General features: G+C 39.1%; 1 protein-coding gene across 2 annotated transcripts in view; it reads left to right on the forward strand.

Moving 5' to 3' along the window:
- Positions 1–23,574, forward strand: part of GNAS (GNAS complex locus) — a 145,588-nt gene that overhangs the window by 59,755 nt on the left and 62,259 nt on the right. The gene's annotated exons all lie outside the window — the stretch shown is intronic.

Genomic DNA, 23,574 nt, shown 5'->3' on the forward strand with positions numbered 1-23,574 from the left:
CTTACATGTGTGAGCCACACAGTAGCCATTGGTTTTGTTTTATATCTTGGCATGTTTTCTTCTTGCTACTGTTTCACGATCTCTAGAATTTGGATGTGTATTTTTAGGTGAGATTAATAGACATTAACTTGAAGAAGTCATGCACCAATAATAAATAAGAGCTAATGGTATAAAATGGTTTATATCAAGTTCTGTATATCCAACTTGATCAAGGCTTAAGTTTTTTTTTTTTTTTTTTTTTTAACTGCAGTTTCTTTCACAACATGGCTGACACTGATTTACCTCTGCTATAGCACATTGATTCATAGGGCTGTAAACATGCCTCCTGTCAGTGTACAAAATGAGTGCAATTTTCTTTATTTAAAGGAAATAAGGCTTTTGTTTTTGTATCTTCACAAAGTAAGACTGTAAAAGGAAGCTTTGGGGTAATAGGTCAGATTTTCTTTTTTCTTCTGTTGTGTTTGCTTGTCCTGATGGTTGTGTTAAATTATGTCCCTAAGAGCTTTTCTTGTTTACACTTAAAATCTGTTCAATTATTTGATAGTCATGAGGAGAGAATGGTATTAAGCTAGAGAATGAAAATCTATTTTTTGTCTGAGGAAGATTTGTGATGCTAACTTTTCAGCTAATCCTGCTAGGGAGTGGGAAGAGATTCTTCTGGATGTTAGTTTATGCTTGCAAGCCGTCTTTGTGTATGAGTATATTAGAACCTGCTAAATTAATTCTGATTGATTTCTATGTGCTGGAATTTTAAGACTTATTCTGCATTTGTGTTTAATATTTTTAGATACTACTGTTTTATCTTTTGTTTTCAAACATTATAATTTTATATTACCATATTTTAGCTTCTAGTCAGTATCATTTATTTTGTAAATCCTGTGTTTTGGGGAAGATTAGCTAAGCTTTCACTAGTCTTTCAGTAGTTAATTCTTTAGTAAGAATGTCTGAGCTAAATGTTTAGCCAAGGAGCCTGGACAATACTTCCTCCTAATCCCCAAACGCTAGTTCAGGATAAGGTACGCAGTCTTTTGGAAGAAAGTTCAGACTGATTCATAATAAATTACATTCTGCGCTACATGTTTTTAGCTCCTCTCTGTAGGGAATACTTTCTTTATCATAGACAACTCCTTTTTCCCTAAGTGCCCAATCCTGCATCCCTTTACTCAAACAGGTTGTCTTCCCTTATTTTGACAACTCATCTTAATAAAAACTTCTTAAAAAGACTTTAATGGCTTAAAAGTTTTGCGGGATTTGACTTTGTCATATCAGCTCTCAACACTATGTGCTGATTGAAAGATTCGTTGACAGAAGCAGAAGTGGGGACTCCCTGGCACCTTTCAAAACCAATCCATACCGACACAGTTTCTAAACTCGCAGACGCTGCTAGAGAGATGATGTTGTTCAGTAGGAGTGGTGTATCACATGGTGAACGTACAGCCAAGGTGCACACAGAAAGCAGTGCAAAAGGGGCCCCCCTTGGGCAAAGCCATCGAGCCGCCCTCGCGCGCGGGGACGAGGCCGGTGCCGCAGTGGCGCCTTGGAGGGGCCGAGCGGCGCGTGCAGCCGGATAACGGGGCAGCTCCGACCTCGGCAGCCCCTGCCGGGCTCTCCCGGGGTTCTGGCCTTGCCGCCGGGCCGCGTGGCCCTGCTGCCGTCGGTGCCGAGCTCCGGGAGCCGCGTTCGCCCGCCCCGCGGCGTCTCGCCCTGCGGCCCTGTTCCCTGCCCTGCTTTCGCTGCAGCGTTTATTGGCGTGTCAAAATCGGGACAGATCAAAAAGCAGCATGTACAGGACATGCAGGAAACGTGTTGTAAGCCATCTAGTTTTATTTTTTTCACTGCCAGAAATAATCAGTAGATGATAATATAGGTTTTACATAGGGGGAGAAGGGGAAGGCTGTTTTTTAAGTGTTTTGAAGATCTTGAAGTTGTTTGCTAGTCCTTAAATGACTTGCATTTTTCTTCCAAAGTAACTAATTTTTCCATACATTATCCTGTTTTCCCTGATGTGTGGGGTTTTTCTTTTTTTTTTTTTTTGGTCCCAATTCATTCCCTCTCGCCATCCTAACTTCACAAAAGGATGATGGGGGATTCAACTAACAAGAGTGTGAGTGGTTTTGGATTCTTTGTTGTTGTTGTTTGTTTTTTGTGTGTTTTTTTGAGGGGGAGGAGAGTAAGATCAGGGTGGCATTACTTCTCTTAAATGCTCCTCTGTTCTAGAACCAGTCAAACACAACCATGTCTGCCCATAGCACCCAACTCGGTGTGGTGAACAGCAGGGCTGTCGGGAGCACTGCAGTGTGCTGGGCAGGAAGAGGCATGCTTTAACATTAGCGTCTATGTACATAAATGTAGTTTTAAGTTATTTCTGTTAATGCAGCTTGGCCGTGTGGCTTGACAGAAATGCAGGTCTAAGTCCCTTCTAAAATGTGGTTGCCTTTAATTTGGTTGCCCTGTGATAATGGACCTTTGGAGCAGAAAGAGAAATACCTGAACATGAAAGATGTTCAGTGTGCTAAAAATGAGAGAATCAAAAGTTTTTCCTTAGTGTTACTCAAATACTCTTTTTAATTTCTGGTGACTAAACAGGATATCCAGTGCTAAATGCACTAACTTCCTTCAGTGAGTGTGGGGATTTTTTATTTGTTTCTTTTAAGAGTCTGCCTCGAAATAGATGAAGGGACAGTTGTCGTGTGCGTTTAGCTAAATTGGCCTTGGGTCGGGAATGTAGCAATTAACATGGTGAAATCTCTGGTGTTGTAGAAAACCGGAGGGATTTCCTCCGGGATCACAATCCTTGATTGTTTTAGCTAATTAGTTATTTGAGGAACTGTATGGAATCAAGTGTTCCAGGTAATTAATGTACTTAATAGTTAACAACGTTAAGGTGAGTTTGAAGGTGATTACAGTTTTAGCCAAGTTAACTACAGTAAAGACTGTTATTTAAAAAAAAAAAAAAAAAAAAGACATTGCTTTTATAATCTGTAGTCAAGCTGGAGACAGAAATATTTTTTTGTTCCTGTAGTGAAGGTGGCGAGTGGGAAGCAGCAGCACTGGGGCACTGGTGAGCAGAAAGGAGGACTGGAGAAGCAAAGCGATTTTCACACACTGCTTTTGCTGGATGGGGGTCTTGGAAGTGCTTAGCCAGCCCCCAGCGTGTGCAGCGAGGCTCACGACTGGCATATTCCCTCAGTAATTCCCAAATACCGGGAGCGTCGCTTCCCCACGGCAGTCTTCCCGAGTGCTTCGTCTTTAGCCTGGAAGAGCTGTCCGTTAAGCGTAACGAAGACTCCGTATCAACCGAATATTCCTACTCTCTGCGCTGCTGCCAATAACTGGGCCCCTTGTGATGTAGAAAGGGTTTAAATTTGGCTCGTAATAGCAGGAAGCCTGTGACTTCCCTTCCTTTCCTTCCCTCCCTCCTCAGCACTCAACTGTCTTTCGCGAGGCCGTTCAGAGGCCGCTGCCTCCATCGCACTTTCCTTCGCAGCCACGAGCAAAGGGCAGCTGAAATGCGCTTCTCTTATTGCCTGTGCAGAAGTGCAAATGCCTGGTGTGATTTTAAAGAAGGGAAGTTAATGTTATGATTGAGGGAAAAATACAATATTTATAACTAGGTCTTTTAAAAAATGAGTTCCCTCCTAATTACTAGTATGAGCTTGTATGTGTAAACAGCTGTGCTGTTATTACAGTCCATCTAGGTCTGTGTAGCAGTACCATGTTTTTAGAATGGTCACATCAGTTCCTTGCCAAGAAACAGACTGCCTCGATCAAACCATACCCTATTGACAATAAAGGTAATTTTATTTTTGGTATTAGAGTAACTGTGTGAATTGCTTGGTGCCTATTTTCTCTTTCCTGTTTTTATTTTTTTGGTGGGGGGAGGTTGAGCCCCTCTGTATGTCAGGAAGCTTCTGCAGGCTTAAATCAGGGAGTACTTTTCTTAGCTACTGTTTCGGGGCATGGAAGAAATTTTATTGGACTGGAAAAATTGTGCATCCCCCTGTGTCTAGGACTGTCGAGAGCTCTGCTCCAGCTAGCACGAGCTCCCGGGCTTCCACAGAAGCTCTGACTGGGGTACGTAAGGGGTGGGTGCTGGAGATGAACTTCAGCTTTTGAGCCTTGTCTGAAGAACCGACATAGTTGTGTAGTTGGGTTTTGTCAAAAGACAATGATAAACCAACAGTGGATAAATACTATGATTAAGAACTTAATACTGCATGTATTTTGCAACAGTTGCATCGGATGTCTATGGAAAGTTAAATACGGTTGTCTTCCATCAGTTTGAAAGAGAGGGAAGAAAATATCTGATGACATTAAAACAAAGAAAACCCCTAAACCTAGAGAAACAAACAATTCCCTATTTTTAGCAGTTTTAATGATGTGTTTAAGTGCTTGAAATTAGCTTTTTTTTTAAAAAAAAAGGCCTTTGTTTTCAACCAAAGAGAAAAACTTCTATTTTCTGAAAAAATAAACATGAAAAATAAAACAATGCAAATAATTATTCTGATAGTTTATAATACCTACACTGTGCCTTATTTGGTGAACAGAATTCTCTGACTCCAATGGCCGATGGAAAAGCTCCAGGACCTTGTTCAGAGGCATTCTGAAATCCAACCAGTTAAATATTTCCATGCACCAGCATTTTTTTTTTTTTTGATTTGAAAAACTGTTGTTTTAAGTTTCTGGAAGTATTGGTGAAAAGTAATCATTCAGGAATCAAAAAGTTTAAAAAACTGAATGATTCTCTCTGGTTTTAGATGCTGCTTGTAGGCTGAGGCTAATCATAGATGGAGACATAAAAACGGCATTGAACAGAAAGAACGTATAGACTTTTTAAAATTAACCTAACACTTTGTTTTCAGCTGAGAATTTCGTGAGTTTCTGCTTTCTTAAGACACTGTCTTATTTAGATACAAGAAGGACAGTGAAAGCTGAACGTTAATATTTCTTGATTTTTATGATGGAATAGGAAACCAAGTGACAGTCATGGCAGAGTAGGAGTGTTATTTGTATTTACTGAGTAGTGGGAAATTATCCTAGTACAGCAGTATTTAAACTGCTGCTTCTATGTTGCTGCAAGTAAAGCCAGGTCTCTATCTCCTGAATTACTGTTCGTGGCCTTGCAACTTGACACTTTTGCCTGTAGTCAGATATTTCAGTTTTCCGATAAGAGTAATGGTAAACTCTTCCTTTAAACTAGATTTGCATATGTTACAGACATGATTTGGCATGTAAAGGGGCTGGTCAAAAATATGGCAGTAGATTTATTTGTTCTGAGGTTTGAATTTCATAAAAGCTTTTTGAGTATGCATGGGCAGCTATCAACCTAGTAGAAGCCTCTAAGGGAGAGCTCTAGAGAGCTTGAAGGGCAGTGATGATGATTAGCAGAATAAGGCTGAGCGATACAGTCTGCGAAGCAAAATGAGACATGGAGCAGTGCTCAAGATGTAATTATGTGGAAAAAAAGATTGGGGTATGGATCTGGGATGACTTTGAATTTGGATGATGGTCATGGGGTTTTACACACTAGTTTAGGCAGAAACAGACAAGTGAAAATAATCTCTCCTCTAGCATCTGTTCTCCAAAATTTGCAAATTTTTGTTCTGCTAAGGAAAAATTGTTCTGTGGGTAACTGAGCTACCAATGTGCGAGGCCCCTAACTTGTGCGGGTGTCCCAGGACCCTGCAGCATCTGCAACTTCTCCTCTTAGTACCCGTGGCTTTCTGAATTTTGCCTATTTCTTTCTTGTATTAGTCCATGGCCCTGCAACCCTGGCCCTTAAATACTCCTAGATGCTCCTGACCTTTATCTGCCTTTTCTATTTTCCTGCTACCTGGGGAAGAGTCAGTGTGCGCTAGTTTAGAGCTACATGAAAGCTTTATGCTTTTCTTCAACAGCATCGCTAATTTTTCTTTTTTCTCTGCTCAGTCTCTGTTTTTCACTTTTGGAAGTCGGTCTCGGCAAGAGCTGCCCTCTGTCAAATTTGTCTGAAACTGGGCAACAGTGTCTGAGAGGGAGACTGGGAGAAAACAGCTAACAAAAATAAAATCTGGCTCTTCCTCTATTCACCCTGGCTGTTTTTTGAAGTATTTTTACTCTACACTTTCATGAGTTAAAGTGGAAGTGGTGTATTTTTCTTCTTTTTTTGATCTTATGCAAATGTCCTATATTAGAGGAGCAATGATTCACATTTGCTACTTATTTCATAGTAGGTTAATAGAATTAACTTAGAAAACATTATGTAACTTAAAAATGCATCTCTGTATAAATAAATACATGTCTATAATCAACACGTCAGAGCCCTTTCTGAAAAAAAAAAATATATATATATATATACACCAATATATATAAATATATATATCAGGCTTTCCCCAGCTCTTCTCAAGAATTTGACCTGTGCAGTGAAGATTTTTCTCCTGTAATATCTCATGCATTTATCCTGATGGAGATTTGATTTTTATTTTTTAATGTATAAACAGAGTAGTTTTCATTATCTTGAGCTTGTGGAAGGTTACCTGTTTGTTGTTAAAACCATACCCTTGGATTATTGTCATTTCTTAAGATTCTCCTTACTTCATTACAAAACTATATTTTCTCCTTCCTCCATCATTCTAGACAGGGTTTTTTTTTTTCTTTTTTTTTCAATTACACTATATTAAAATAGAATGTGTTTGCCCCATAAGATAGAATTTATTAATAAATGCAGTGTCTTGCTCAGCTCCTTCTAGCAAACTAGACACAGGTGTCATTTCTAGTTTCTGTTTCTTAGCTTGCTTGGTTTCCTGCACTGTGACAGTCTCCCCGGATGGGTTCAGTGAGAGCGAAGATGCATCGTGTCATTTCTTTTCTTTTGGGGTGGAGAAGAGCAGGTTTGTGGAGTTTTGAATATTTTTTTTCTACAATGAGAGGACATAAACACCCAATACTCCTGTTCTAGTTTTGCAACCATCCTTTCAGAGTGTCTCGTAGATCAAGGCAGGCATGGTTAATGCTTTGAAGTATAATCGCCAAGGCAAGTTTATCTCTATCTTTATTTTTAGATATGTCATGTGTTTATATATTAGGGTTGCCGAAGTCCCATCTCTGATGAAGAGCCGAGATACATAAATTGTTCAGCCTAATCTTGGTCAAAGCTCCCGAGTTGAAATGAAGGAATTTCCACTTATGAGGGGTTTTTTTGTATAACTTTATTTTCCGTATGTAGGGATTAATGTCCTTTGTTTTACTTTGAATCTGGAGTTCCTAGTACTGGGAGTATTTGGCATATGCTGCACCAGCTTTTACATGCTCACTTGACAGTTGTACTCAGCGTAAGCACACAGCTAATTAGAATTAGTTGTTTATAGCTGAGCTTATTTAAAAGCAAGAGTACACTCAGGTATGTTCTTAGCACTAAGGGACAAAATTACTTGCTTTTCCAGGGCAGCAGTAGTGGACCCTCTCGACTAGATGTTCTGATTTAAGATGTTGGCTGTGAGAAACCATGAGAAGGATCGCGACCTAATTGATTAGCTCCTTGTGGCTCCCTGTATTCTCCAAAGAGCTCTTTAAAACTCCTTGTGCTCACTTGCTCTTTCAGTTACGGCTCCAGAAAATAATCCTGCGTCCCAGGTGCCCGTCGGGCCTCCCCGGAGGCTGCGCTAATGGAGCAGCCCCAGCTCTGCGGCCCTCCTTGCCCCATGGATGGAGCGTTAGGCTCAGGTGGCACCTGAGCAGCTGACGAGGGATTCGTTACCGCTGTCTTAATCACTGCGGGTTAAATACTCTATTCCCATATGCAGGTTCACATATATAGGTGCCTCCCACTCAAATTGTGAGGACGTGTTTCGCTCTTTTGATAATTATTTATGTAATTCAAATGTTGATATTCATTAGAAAATGCTAAAAGAGAACTGATATCATTGAAGTACATTTCTTCCTTGGGTTTGTAATGAGAAAGGATGGTTGGATGGTTTGTTCCTATCTGTCTTTTTTTTCTTCTTTTTTTAAAAACAAATGGTGTAATGGGACGCTTCATACATTAAGTTCAGCAAAGTGTGTAATATCTGTTTTTAACCCTGATACCAATAATTTGAATAACTTAAAGACAAATATACTAGCTAAATTTGATTTACCATATCATTACCGTGGAAAAATTAAACTAATTAATTTCATGAATTTTAATGTAATTGCATAACAGTGATTGGCATGACCTCAGATATTTTGTGTTGTTTAAACAGTTTAGGACCATTTGAGATAAAGACAAAACCTTATAGATTTGAAAATCATCACAAGGACAACCATTTGCTGAAAACATTCTCTTAAATACTTTTAATTTTTGTTTCTCTGAATTGAGAATATACTAATAGTACTGCATTTTTCATAAAAAATGCTCTGAGTGCTATTTAAAGCTGAGGAAATATTTTTCTCATTAAAACAAATGTGAAAACTGGAAGAACAGCTCAGCTAAGTTCTCTGGGTCCTCAGGAGAGGAAAACTGTTCTGACCCAACCTACAGCTCGTCCGTGTGCAGGTCAGGTAGTGCAGCTCCTGCTCCGCTGTCCTGCCCCAGACTTTCTGTGCTTTCAGATAGGTTTTATAACTGGAGACGCATCATTTTATAAATTGAATATTTAAAAATCGCAAATGTAACTATTTTTCCCAATCATTTTTTTTTTTAACTGAAAATGGAAGGGAACTGTCTTGTGGGGCTCTAATATTCCCGAACTACTGGGAATCCGGAATGCCCCATATTGCTTCTGTGTTTTGCCTTGCTGAATTGGACAGTCTTCATTTTAGGTAATTGCACCTTATGCAATCGCATGTTTGCTTTTCTTGTGTTTATCACTGAATAGCTCCATCGTGTTCTGCTACCTCAGTACCTTTTCACTGCCACTGAAAGTAACAAAGTTAAAAATGCTGAGTTTACTACAGCATTTTTGATTATTTTGCACAGACTTAGGACCTTTAAAATAGCATAGGCTCATTTTGCCCTTCCCTTCTCTTTGAGTCCTCCAAAAAGGAGAGAGAAGGAAAAGGAAAAGTAGGTCCAAGTGATAGTCTTAGCTGAAGTTTGTACATAATATGTCTTTGTAGGTCTCTGTATTTGTAATATGCACATATCAAGCATCTCTTTTAGACAAGAATGGAGTGTTATCCCAGTTCTGTCCCAGAATCAATTTTCTTTGTTAATTTTTGAAGTTGACCTCTTTCTGGGGTCTGCTGGAGTCAGCTGAGAACTGTTTCCTTAATTGCATTTCACTGATTGCTTTGTCATCATTTGGGAAAACCTAAACTTGTAACACAGTATAAACTTTTATTTTACTTGGTGCTATTTGTAACAATTTTCAAGTGTAGATTTGTAACTGAACGCAGAAGGTAAAATGTAATTATGTAAAGAAAGCACAAGTATTTTATAGATATTAGATTTGTTCTCAAAAAATAAAAAAAAGGAGGCTGCATTTATTCTATATGATATGTAGAATGGAAAATGAATTTTACCACCTTATTAGGCAGTTACTAGGAGCCTCCATTAGAAAACAAGTATTTTCAAAACAGGAATAAATAACAGACAAGAATCCTAAAGGAACTATATGAGAAACTGTAGAAATCAGTAATGTTGTTTCTTTTTTTTTAATTCTTAGAAAAAGGTAAACAATTTCATTGCTTAAAGCAAGAAATATTTTCAGAGATCTGCTAATCAGATTGGTCAGTATCAAATGTGGGCAATATATTATTTATTTTTACAGTGAGGGTTTCTAGCACGAAACATATGTAGGAAGAACATCATTAACATGGTTTCATATATAATAAGATGTTGAATAACCCATAGCTTCTTTAAGATTGTAGATCTGCTCTGTAAAATCTGTTGTTTTGGTATATACTATTTTTGATGCAGATGACTTTCTGTGCTTTGCTTTTTAAAATTCCGTGGTGTGAAACTAGCCATGCATGTGTTAGAGTGAGGAAACCAGCTCAGTGTGTGGTGCCTGTCCCTGCTCAGTGGTTCCCCACGCCACTGAGTGGGACCATTTTGTGCCTTCCAGGGAACTAGTGGTTAGATACATAAAAATGAATTGGACCAGCAATCTAAGGAATGATCTAAAATCCTCCTTTGCAGAGTGGCTGTGTAGTTAATAGTGTGAAGGTCAAGTTACCCTTTATAGGGTGATCTGAATAACATGTTTAAAAGTTGTACTTCACAAAATTATGTTTTAATACTGTAGAATGGAGGACCAGTGCAAGTCACCTGGAAGTGAGAATATAGATTGTATCTCTAGCACTGCAAAAGGACTTGAAAGTCAATTAGTTAATTACCTTTGTGTGTTTTATTGTAGAGGAAAAAAAAACAAGCAAGCAAAAAAAGCAATCTTGAATGTATAAAAAAGGGAAAATGATATGTAAGTAATCAAGTGGACTTCTAAAACTGATGTGTTACTAAAATAGTATAACCCAGGCTGTTGTCTTTGCTTTAAGAAGGATGTGTAATTACTGATTCTGGATCAAGGATTTAAAGATAGGCCATAGGAATCATACAAAGATTAATTGGTTTATTAGTAGGACATTTGGACATGATTTGATTAACATGTAGAGGTAGTGCTAGGCAAGAAAGGTCATTCCACATTTCCATTTTTAGATACATTCCACTTCCTATCAGTAGAGATACTGTAATTTAAAGAATCTGTCAGATTCTTCATAGGGAAGCTTTATTTGAGCTTCTTCTACAGAAAGACATGTTTATTTTTTAAAAAGGTGTTTTAATCCAGCGTCTGGAGATACAACTTTCATAATACAAGTATGTATGGTCATAGGTGGCCATTCTGGCTTTTGGATCCACAAAATGTCCCTTGGATGCTGCAGTTTATCTCCTACTTTTGCAGCTATTGGGACATCAGGTCCATTTTTATTGCTCTAAACACGTTCTTGGTATCTTCTGCTGCGTAGGCTTCTTGAATGCATGGAGTATTCTTTGTCAAATTGTTCTGCAATGCTGCTGGAGTCTTGGGCTCTCACGTCCTCTCATTTCTTTTTTTTTTGGTCACCCAACATGCTGTGATCTTCAGGACAAAGTTGTCACATTTGAAATTTCAACTTCATGTTAAAGCACGTGGAGAAGCATGATGCCTGTGGCACACTGAGCGGCTGGCAAAAGGCCTCGGCTCTCCTCTCTGACCAGAAGTTCTTCAAAGTACTTTTCTGTTGCATGATTGTTTCTTTCTACCAAACTGCTAACGCGGGTAAAAAGCCCTGAATACAGGAGCCCTTCCATAGAGACAAAGCATAGGTGCCTGAGGAGCTGCTCAATGGATTTCATGGGATTCTGTGTGATTATGGATCTGTCTGTATTTTGAAAGAAATTGCGGAATTTTATCTTATTGTGCGTAACTCAAATGGGTATGGTTTGAGTGCGTTAGTATCTCTTAATGAAACCAAATATAGTTCTGTTCAATTCCATTCATTCTGGACCTTATCTCGCTTTCTGATACATCTCACCAGTTGCCAAGCAACCTCAACAGTAGTTCTGCACATCCAGCAGCACTAAAAAAAAAAAAATGAAGTGAGTAGTTGTTGCTGAAAATAAGATGCCTTCTGATGACATGAATGAAGAGAGTTACGAGAGAAGGAAATAGGGAGTGGAGAGTTTGGGGCTGATGTTCTGAAAAAGCTAATAATATTTAGCACTTAAGCAGTGCTTTTTATTTTCAAAGCACTAATCAAGCAATCATAAGATTATTTAATAAAGATTATTTTTCCTTTCGGTGGGGGAAGCACAGTTATGTTTATGCTTCGTAGAGCAGAGGGCAGGGTTTAATCCAAAGAGGGCAGGAGGTAGTTTGCTATATGTATTTTTTTTTTCTCTGACCCATATTAACTTCCTGTGTTTCTAATTGGACTTCAAATTAACGGAAAGGCTTTGGAAGATTTTTGTTTTGTTTGCTAGCACATAGACACCACGATCCGTTTATTACGTTGTGCTGCACCTGCAGTGTAGTGTCTGTCATTAAAATATTTATCTTCGAGAAGACTTTCTAGACTAGATCTGTGATAGATTGTGGTTAAGTTCTTTATTGCTTGAAAATTCTGTATTGTTTATGAAGCAATAAATAGAGCTCATTTTTATATTTTGACTGTTGCATGAGATGTGATCTGACCAGCAGAGAGTGCTTCAAACTGCCCAAGGGAAGGATATCATAATGAAAATTAAGTCTGTTTAGAAAACTGGTGATTTTCCATTTGTAGATATTTAAGGTTATATGATTGTTTCAGATCAAAAAGAAAGCTATATATTGTTAGGAACCTAAGTTAGAAAGTGCCAGGATTAAGATTGCTTTTTTGGGGGGAGGGGGGCTCATTACCATTGAATACCACTGCCAATAACTGTCCACATGTAAAAGTATCATTTTAAAATTCTTTAATGGACTCCTAGAAAGCTGTAATTTTAATGCATTTTTTAAGCAGGTTCTGCTTTCTGGGCAGGAATAAGGAGAGATATACTGCAAATGAATCAGGAATAGGGAGTTATCAAATCCTTGACTCTATTTATATAAAGTAGAAGGTACTCTGTGTTGTACATGCCACAGCCATGGAAGAAAAACTCTTGCATCCGACCAGCTTCCTGCATGGGGAGGCTTTTGTGTGCAGGATGCTAGGTCTGTGTTTGCACACTGCACGGCCACTTAGGTGCTTTTGTCAAGAGGCTCCCATTTTTCTGTTGTTCTGGATAAAATGGACAAGAAGAAACAGTACGACATGGGAGTCGTCTTCTCTGCGTGTTAGCAATAAACACAAAAGTTGGACACCCAGGGTACAAATTCACAGCATCATTGGAGAGCAACGTCCTGCTTCCATAGGAGCATAGGATGTTTTAATGGTACTAAGATGCTTTGAAATGTTACTTGGAGACCACAGGTATTTTGAATTAGGATCTATATGTTAATCATTTGTATGGCGGGTCCGAGTGACCGTGCATGCCTGTCAAGAGGTGTTTTTTGCCATACAGGAGGGTTCCACTATCCTGCTGTCTGTAGTTGCAATAAATTTGAGTCAGCTGGTAATAGGATAGTTTTTGCAGTTAATAGATGGATTGAAAACACTAGATAATTCTAAGTTTATGGACAAGTTAAATTAATGACAGCATACACAAGAATTACACTTGGAAATGTTTAGAACATAACAAAAAAGACATGATGGTTTATCTGTTGTTATTATCATGTTCAATATCTACCGTTTGTTTGTACTGGAATAAAATTTCTTTTGATATACCGCAGCTGTAAAGACATTTCGAGATAGAAAGGGAGTGTATGTGTGTATGTGTATACATAGAGTGTTTGCGGTGGTGCTATTTTAACATAATCCTCTAGAAGACGACACGTCCTAGTTCATGTTAAGATTTTATGCATAAATACTTGGATTTTGGCAGCTGCCATTTGAATCAAGGCCTGTAAGTAGGGATGTCTATGCAAGATGAGCATAATTACCATACCCGTGTGACATGCTGACTGCTGCACAGTACAGTCGTGTAAATTAAGTGGCCCTTTTTTATATACATGTATTCTCTGTATACCTAGTTTTAAAAGGGTAAATATTATAAACTGGTTGCTCAAGAGCAGCACGCTATAAAAACGTAATAAGCACATCAGTAAAAGTGTTGGAGGTGGTAATAAAACTGCACTATAATCCCTCTACCAACTTATTGAACTCTAACTATTGTTATCTGTGACAATTAGCTGCTACATTACATATTGTACATTAACCCTTTGTGTAGTAGTTGGAACTATATTAAATATGTCTTCAGTGTCTTAAATTTTAGAGTTTTAAGCATGTCTCATCTAATTTAATAGCATTTACATTTTGCTTGTCACTTCGCTTTGCATCTGGCTTTTATTTCGGCAAAAAAAGACTTCTGAATACTTTGCAAAAATAATTTTGTCACAAAATATGAGACTTACTACAGCTTTTTCATTGGTATCTAAAATAATGCTGAAAAAGCTGGTAAATATTTAAACATTTAATTCTGTACTTTTTATTTGTTTAAGTGTACTTTTAAGGAATCTAATTTTGAAAGTATTTTAAAATGTTTACAGCAGAATCTTACCTGACTGTCCCTGGACTCATGAATTGTCCGTCAGCTCTGTTGAAGAAATCTGATGAATGGAGATTTCTTAGCAGACAACCCCTAGGTTTTGTTGCAGCCAGGAGCGTGTGAGCGTCGCCGTTCGACACACCGTCCTGGGTGCCAGCCTGCATTGCTGTCCTCGCGGGCAGAACCGAGCGATTGCCCCTTCAGAAAATGCCAGTTTGGGCCTCTCCGGAGCCCGTGTGAGGACGGGGCAGCGACTCCCGCGTTGCCGCAGTCGTGCGTGGGCGAGGGCAGACGGGGAGGCCCTGCCAGGGCCGCGTCCTGTGCACGGCAGCACCGGGCCCGCAGGCCGCCCTTGCGCCTGCCCTAACTCATGGGGTGAGAGGCCTCCTCCGTGAGCACAGGCCTGTGTGGGCCCAGGTGTCACTCGGCTCTGACACGGGACTCTTGAGAGATGCCGAGTGTAGCTGGTTTTGATCTGCGCCTCGGTGATCTGATTGATTCCTAACGCGATGTGCAGGTGGGTTGGTTCCCGGGAAGCAGTAGGAACAGGGTTGTGTAAGCCCAGGAGTGAAGCTGCAGGTAGTTTGGAAAGCTGTTCAGTGGATGTGAGATATGTGAGATAAAATGATAAAGGATTGCTCATTAAATCCAAGGAGGCCCTCTTAGTGTGAGGCTTAATGTATTTCTGGAGTTAAAGAATTTTCTTTCTTTACCCTCTGGAAGATCCTTGTGTATATTCAAAAACATCCTACTGTGTCTTCGAGTTGTTGAGGAATTGGCAGCTGGTGAGACTGCAGCCTTTTTGGTTTCAGTTATCTGTTGCTTAGACACAGAGGTGGATTTTATATGTGTGAGTGTATATATACTTATACATATATATGCATACATATCTGTGTGCGTATATGCATGTATATATATGCATATTATATACATTATACGTATATATGGTGTTATAACCTGTGTCTCTCAATTCTGAGATCATCTTTAAAATGGCAAGCAATTACGTTTGACATTTGGATCTCATGATGTCAGTACAGGTATGTAGTAAAATACTCCAGGGTGTGGTGATACTTAATCATTAATGACTGAGACTTGGGGCATTTCCTGAATATTAATGCTGGATATGAATGTTAATTGCCTGAGGTGAGATTATTACCCAGCTGACTTATTCTCCCCACCCTCTTTTCTCCAGTGTCAATAGAATAGTAATAAATGCCCAGTTCGGTCAGATAAATACTTGGTGTGGTTGCTGAGCCGCAGTGTTAGCAGCTTTTGCTACTTGAATACCACACATAGTGCATAGTTAGCATCGTGCAGGATAAAAAGGGCTTTTTCTGTTTTCTCCTCGTGGTGACCTGGTGCGTAGTTCCCTGGCTCAAATTTTAAATCATCCTTTGGGATTTCTCCCTCAGAGCCACTTGGTACAATTCAGTATGGGCATTCACTGCAAGGTTAGTGATGAAGCAATAGGAGAATTGGTCCTAGTTATGTGAGTGTGATGCTGCTAGTGGGTAAACGGGGATGACACCACACTTTAGATGTACTTTAGTGTTCAATCCGTTCCTCAGGAAAGGTTGAGATTGACTGGCCAATTTGAGTACGGTGCTTGGAACTATCTATTCATGAAAATGCATAGGACTGTTTACAGGATTTGTGTTTTTAGAGAATTGCGACTTTTTTCTTTTAACACCAACTACACATTAGCATCTAGCATATGTAATTTAAACACTTCATCAATGTAATCAGTGTATAAGGGGATGGAGTTGGTTGCGTTGTGCTCTTTATGAGGTCTGAGCTCCTCAAAAAAGTTGTGCTCAGGCGCAGTATGGAAGTGTTGAAGGAGATGCCCCCTCCCATCTTGTGTTTTACCGCCTGGCTGAGAAGCAGATTCTGTTGCTTAAATAAAAAATATGGTCCTTTTTAAAGAGCTATCGGTAGTACATTACAGAATTTTGCAGGTAGTGATTGTTGTATCTCAGTGTAGGGATATTTCTCGGAAGCAAATTTCTAGGAGTGCCTTTGGTGCTGAGTTAGACCCATGGAGGCTGTAGCCCAGTGTCAGATCTTGGAAGTCGTTCCTTGTAGAGCATTGGGGAAAAAATTATAAGAAACCAGACAAGCTTGCAGTGATTCCTGGCCAGCTCTGTTGCTAGTTTCTGGTGTTTCGGGAACTGGAGGAAGCAGATTCGTAAAAACTTCTGAAGTCAAATCACATTCAGTCTGTTTTCCTGTTTGCCCTTTTAATGTGAAGTAAAAGGACTAACACTTGAGTAATCTAAAAAGTTCTGATTTTTCTTTGAAGTTGCTTCTTTTTCCTTTCCTATTTCTCTATTTGATTGCCCATGGATAGATTGCAAACGTTGCAGATCAGGTGCCCTTCCTGGTCTGGAATTAGCTGGGATGCTGCTGAGGTCAATCCCGTTCAGGTAGGGCTGGGTTATCTCCAGGCCCTCTGTGCTTTTGATCCAAAGCAGCAGCTCGTTTGACCAATAATTGTATCCAAGTAATACTGTTTAAATAATGGCATAACTTCATATGTGTTCTCTTGAGATTATTTTCTTCAGCTGTATATAAATTTATCACTTAAGCTGCCATATTAAAATTTACAGGGCCATATGTTTTGAAACTAATTGGACAATTAGTGGAGTGCTATATATACTAACTGATGTGCTAAGTATCAGCAAACTATGCCTCGCACTTCAGTGTTGTCTTAGCTCTCTAATTTACTATACACTGCCATTATCAACTGAAACTTTTTATTTTTCTCTTGCTGTTTAGAAATGTCAGATTGGGAACAAGATACGAGAATTGTGCCGTTGTCATAGTTTGGCTTATATTACAGCAGTATAGCTTCCTTTTAATCAGGGAGAAATGATAGTAAATATGCTTATTCAGGAATAATTAATTTCCAGTTATAAGCTTGGAAGAGGTCATTCCTCTTGCTAGTTGCATGCAGATTTATGTAGATGATGAATGCAATAAAGTGAAAGTTTCTTCGCTGCATCCATTGCAACTTCTGGGCTTTTCGGCAAGAACTGTTTGGAAATTTTCCAGTTAAAGTGTATTTCATGATAGAGGCCAATTGGATTAAGAATGTTTGTCCAAAACATGTTGGGTTAGATGAACCTTCCTGAAACTAATTCTAGGTTTCCCTAGAAATCCAGGATCCTGGTAGGTTGCTCAATGTAGGAGGCTTTCAGGCTTGGCAGCTCGCTGCCGGCTCGGCCAGATTCCCTGATTCCAAACCAGGAACTCCGGAGCTCCCTGGAGCTGCTGCTCGGCCACTCATAAGGGCTCACACGAGAAGACTTTGACCTGACCTAGGGCTGCTTTTATTTTACTAACAATCTTTTAGATGAAGAAACCTGGCATCTTGGTGGTCTTTGCTTTCAACAACCCGTTTAACTTGAGCAATCTTTTTAGTCTTCTCTAGTTTTATACCTGATACGTTCAGGCTTAAATTTGCACTAAGAAGGGAATTAAAGACATTGAATCAGGTTAATGATGTTCTATATCTATTTTGCACTCGGCTGAAATATAAATAACTCTCCAAGGAGTGAAGACTCAACTTAATGTTTGCTGGGAAGTAATCTACATAAGGGGAAATTTGTGTGGGAAAACCTATGGCTTGCCAACATTTAAAAAAATGAAATAGTTGCTTAAGAGGTACTATTTAGTAAGATCTAGACATAGATTTTTGACACGGACATAGATCTTGTAAGGGTTATAAAGCAGTAGTTTAATTTGAGAAAAGAGGTTTTTTGGTTAGTTGGGTTTTTTAGGTTCTAGCCATCTGCTTAGGGCTGACCGAGGAGTTCAGAAGTTGCTCCTAACTGCATGCCTAAAAAACATAGTTGCATAGTCTGTGTCTGCTGCAATCTTAAGCCCACTTAAGCTTTTGTAACTAAAAATAGATTGCTGTGACACAGTTAAGGAACTGTAAAATTGAATTGTGAAAGTAATGTTCTTTTACTACACACTTCAAATGAATGGGCAGAGCAGGAAATACAGTATTTAGGTAAGAGAAACGCGTATCATGTTTTCAGATTCATGTCTACAGCCCCCCTGTAACAAGGGAAGATTTTCTTGTTTTCTTAAATGTAGCGGATTTGTTTACTTGCAAACTTCACCACTTAACTCACGGGACAATTTGAAGTTGACCGACCGTCACAAATCTTTCTGCAAATGGAGCCTTAGATTGCTAGAAATAAAATGCATGTTTTAATATCGCTTAGTTGACTGGATCTTCTAAAGCCAGGCAGGAAGGAAAAACAGGCTGATGGAGCCTGTTGCCTGAAAGAAAGATCCCCGACCCTGGCTGAAGAATTTCACTCGTGGATTTAACACGCTGATGACTGTGCCTGTGCTTGGAAGGAAGTGAGGGTATTTTTGTTGTTGTTGCCTGGTAATATTAGATGTTTATTTCCAAATATTTGCCTTATATCATCTTCACTTTGCACTGGTAGTGCAAAACTGTAATAAATAGAAAATACATGAGACATTTTCTTATCACCTCTAAATATAACCATAGAAATCAGCCTGATAATGTAAGGCAGTTACAGCCTGATACATGTTGGACTCTGAGACATATCTTGGTATATCTGCTCATTAAAAATACTGTATTGTGGATGGGGAAAAAAACATTATGCTACTGTCAGGGCCTATTTACTTACTTGGTTTTCTCTGCAGTCTCCAGCAGTGCCTAGCAGCATAGCTAGCAAATGGGCTATAGCCATACAGAGACTGGGTGAGAGATGGATTTGATCACAGTTTTTTGTTTGGTGTTTGCAGGGAGGTTGTCTGGGATTCGGGTGGGTTTCAGGTTTGGAATTTTCTTATTTCCTAAGGAGCAGTGTTTGTGGCTTCTTCTGGGTTAGGGCATTTTATTCTCCTAAAGATCAGGATAGAAATGATTCAAAATGCAGAATTGGACTGAGCTGCATAAAAGCATCATGGCAGCTAGGGGGATTCCTCTGGATTCTGCTCAGTGCGGTGGAGCCAAGGTCAGTGCAAACTGACTGCTCCTTGAATTGCAGATGAGCTTTTTTACTGTTTATTTATTAAAGTAAAACCTAAAGGGCTGCTACAAGAGAGGTGCAGAAAGCTTTTCAAGAGGGTTACAATCTAAAAATGTTACCTGCTTCTACTTCCCTTGTGCATCTTTTCTGAAAAAAAAAAAAATCTGTTTGCAAAGTTATTTAGCTCGGGCCTGGAGATGCTCCGATGCCAACATGAGGGTCTTCGTTCTCTCCTGTGCCCTCGCGGTGGCACCTTGAGAGGAGGGAGCAGGAACAATTGAAAACAGGTTAAGTGTTTCTTTAACCTGGTTAAGTACACTGTTGATACTGTTTTTACTGATGATTGCAAAATAAGGTAGTTTTGGTATTAATACTGTCGCATGTTGTGTTGAATTTTTTTTTTTCCTGGGCCTTTTTTGCTTAACTGAAGTTGGCAAATTGTCACTTCCACTTGGATTTACTGTCCTTTAGTTTTGGCTACAATTGCATATACAAATAAACAGTACAAAAATACTTTTTTCTTAAAGCATGAACATGGGACATACTTTGTAAAGACACTTACATAACCTCTGCAGAAGTAATTTTTTAAAAAAGAAAAAAAAAAAAAGGAACAAAGCAGGTAAGTAGTACTAAGTGAACACAGTATGATCTTTTTATCAATACACTGTGGTCCTTGAGACAAACTCCGTTTTGGTAGGCAGTGCCTTTAGGGGATTTCTTTATGTACAGATTGGATTCTTTGCATTTTCAACTTAGTTTTAAATGAGTTTAAACCTGAATTGGGATGTACTTAGAATGCCTCTCAAGATTATAATTTCCTTTTTTTAACTGAGGTTTGTGAGGGAATAGCACAAACCAGGGAAACTTCTTCAGGAGAAGGTGAAACAGTCTGTTGAAAAATGCTCGCAGATGCACAACTAAGTTGAAATAGAAACTTTTCTTTCTGTAATTTTACAGGTTCTGTAGGCTTGCATGTTATTTGTAACAACAGGAGATTTTGGAATGCCAGAAATCAGATTTTAAAGCTTCCTGTCGTTTACATCAGGAGAAAACATGTTGGTTTGACTAATATAAGACTACTTAATTGCAATGTTTCCCGTGAATTGTGTCGGCGACGTGACTGCTTTGGTTGTTCCCTTAATGTTTCTAAACTGCCCCTTTTGCTCTTATGGAAGTTCCACCTCCATATGAGGAAAAACTTCTTTTCTGAGGGTGCCAGAGCCCTGGCACAGGCTGCCCAGAGAGGCTGTGGAGTCTCCTTCTCTGAGGATCTTCCAAACCCGCCTGGATGCCACCCTGTGCCCCTGCTCTGGGTGTCCCTGCTGGAGCAGGGGGTTGGACCAGATGATCTCTAGAGGTCCCTTCCAGCTTCAACCGTTCTGTGATTCTGTGATATTGGAGGCAGCTTTAACTCTATTATTCACCATTAGTTATAGCTGAGCCAGCTTGATCCTACCCCAGACTGTCAGGGCTGGAGCCTGCTAATGCAGAGGGTGAAGTTTTCCCTTTTACACAGCGAAAAGCCTCCTGCCGGTGAGGGTTCACAGAGGCGCTTGGGTGTTACCGTCTCTGCAGAGGACTAAATTTCACCTACATGTGAAATTAATACTAGATACAGTTAAACTCCTTTATTATGAAACATAATCATGTGACAGCTCTGCTGTGATAACTTAGAAAGCTTTTTAAGTTAGGAGCTGTTAGAGTAATTATTAAAAGCATTGCAGAGTAGCAATATAAATGTGCTGAAGATGCTTTTAATAAGCTGAGAATTCTGGCAAAATGAGAAATTCTGTCTGGCATTACTGAAATTCGTAGAATTCTGTCTTCTTTTAAATTGTAGTTAAGTCCCCTGATACTAGACTTTGTTTCTTCTAAATTCTCTCTAGTAAGTGGTAGTATTTCACTCCCCTGCTGAAGATATCTCAGAAAATAACACACAAAAGCTATTTATTTTTATGTTCTTCTTCCTGCATGTTCACTGGCAAATACAAAAAATAACCTAACCCAAACACATAGTTGCTTTCAATCGTACTTGTTGACAAGTCAAGGAAAGAAATAGGTATGTTAATTTTATATTTCATTAGAAATAGAACAAAAAAGTGTTTGCTGTACTGAATTTTGAGAGGTAGCAATCAGGAAGGGAAGAAATCATAATTTAGGGATAGGAGAAGGTGTTGAAATCAGCGCAACCCCACAACTAGTGGTCTTTGTTTTTCCTGCTCCTGAAAAGGAGTTTTGAGCCACCCTAACTTGCACTGCAAGAAAAATAGTACAGTTTGTGTAGCTGCTTTATTTTTATACTATAAGGTATATTTATATGATGCAATGGGGGAAGGAAAGGCAAATAATCAGCTTCAATTTTATTCCACTCTAAAAAGAGAATTAGTTTGGAAACCTCAAAATGTTTGGCAAAAGAGATTTGTTTCCCAGTTAGCCATATGTTTCCCTTCAGCATTTATTTGCTTAGGACTTGATGGTAAGCACACAGAAACTGGAACTTCACCTTTTTGAGAGAGAAGAAGAAAAAAAGAGTTGATCCCAGTGTGCAGGGATCGTGTAATTGACTTCCCCTGAATTGTTTATTCCAGAGCAGATATAATTTGATGCTATGCTAGCGGCTGTTAAAAATTCATTGGGCATTTGGGACAATAGGCTTTATTCCTGAAAATTTTGTGGAGCTTTTGTGACTTTAGTTACGAGCATAGGGAGAGAATTAGACTCATTTTGTTTTTTACTTCGTAGTGAGCAAGACTGATTTGACCTCCTGGAAAAAGGCTGTAGAGTATATTTCAGGTTTTTATATTCCCTTCCTTCTTTAGGAAACCATCCTCTATAACACGATAGCAGTTTTTGAAGGTACATTCAAACCACACAAGTTCCCAAATCCCAAGTTTTAGTGGGACTAGTTAGAGTTCAGCAAAGCCACCCATTACAGCTAGAATAATCTGCATTGCAGGTGGTTTTTTAGCATTCTTAAGCTTGACTGCATATCCATTAAGTTTACAGAAACCCATTTTTTACTTAAATGCATCTGAGTTTGCCACACGTTATGCACATACGAAAAAATTTTATGTGAGGCTTTGAATATCCACAATAACTGGTGTTACGGAGTTAGAGAACTATTAAACCACTGGCAGCTGAAGCGGTGTCGCACCTGTGGCTGTGCAGGCAAGCTTATGTTTGAAAGGATATAAAATTAATGTTTTCCCACTGTATCTGTTGTGTTTAAGAAGATAAGTGTGACCAGTAGCTGCTTTAACAGTCTAACTGGGATTCCCCGTTTTGCGGCCCAGCACGATGGGCGCAGGTGACATGTGGCCCTAATGCGGAGCTGTCAAAGGAGAGGAAGGGTGAACCACACATCAGGTCTTTTCTTCAAAGGCTGCAGAATAACTCACCACGTCTCTGTGTTTACCTGAGGAAAGTTGTGCTCAACTTATGGTAAATTTTGCTCCAAGAGCTTTTATAGCTTAATTGTGAGGTGGAAGAAAGCCATTTTTCCCCATAGAGCATAGGCCATGCAGCGTTCTTAAAGGTCCCAAGCATGCTGGCCCCCATCCATCATAGTACTTAAACCATGAGTAGCCCTATTAAAGTTGATAGAATTACTCATGTGCTTAAAATTAAACATATGCTTAAGTGCTTTGATGGATTAGAGCCAAAGTTGTCAGCACCTTGCTTTGTTACGGAGTGGGTTACACCTGCCTTTGGCTGAATGAGGCTGCGACTTTAAGGGGCAGTCTTTGAGATTTGCTCATTCTGATATTTATTTACTCTGTGTTCTAACAATGCAGTTTACCTGCACAGTCATGGTAAATTCTTACACTGTCTGGGGATATAAGGGAACAAATATAATTCTTAAAGTCTTAACAGTACTAGACAAATTTTACCAAACTTTTTTTTTAAAGGGCTTAAGTAGGATTTTTCTGTCAGTTAATTTGTTTACGTGTAAATACGAAAATTATCTAAAATGTATTGTACAAATCTAGCTTTTAGTTGAAACCCAGATTTTAAATAAACTGTATGACAAAAATTGCCATTTAAATGTGACTTAAGTAACTGAAAAAGGTAGAGCTATATAGCATTCTGGTGAAAATGGCCATGAACCAAAACAAAGCCGAAAGCTTTTAAGACCTGTTTTGGTTTCTTTGGTTTCGGAGATTTTAGGTACTTTGTAATTCTGAGAGCTCTTCATCCTAGGAGATAACTATAGAAATCTCTCTTGATTCAAAAATTTGTCCATGGCACAAATTCTGAATTCACTGCTGCAAAGAAAATAGCTGATCCAGTGAAAGCTGGCTAACGCTGCTGTAGGATATATGTGGTGAAAAAACATTTAACATCAGTATTGCTCCAAAATCTGCTTTAATTTCCAATGAGAGCAGAATTGTTTAAATACACAGTTAATGTGTTCCTTCCCATGGTTTTTGTGTGCTAGAGTATGTTACTTGCTAACGTGCATTGCTTTTGGATAAAAGTCTGCTTTTGGTTAAT

This window comes from Tinamus guttatus, unplaced genomic scaffold (genome assembly GCF_059628265.1).
Source record: "Tinamus guttatus ecotype Peru unplaced genomic scaffold, ASM5962826v1 Tinamus_guttatus_pri_ptg000027l, whole genome shotgun sequence".
Classification (NCBI taxonomy): Eukaryota; Metazoa; Chordata; class Aves; order Tinamiformes; family Tinamidae; genus Tinamus; species Tinamus guttatus.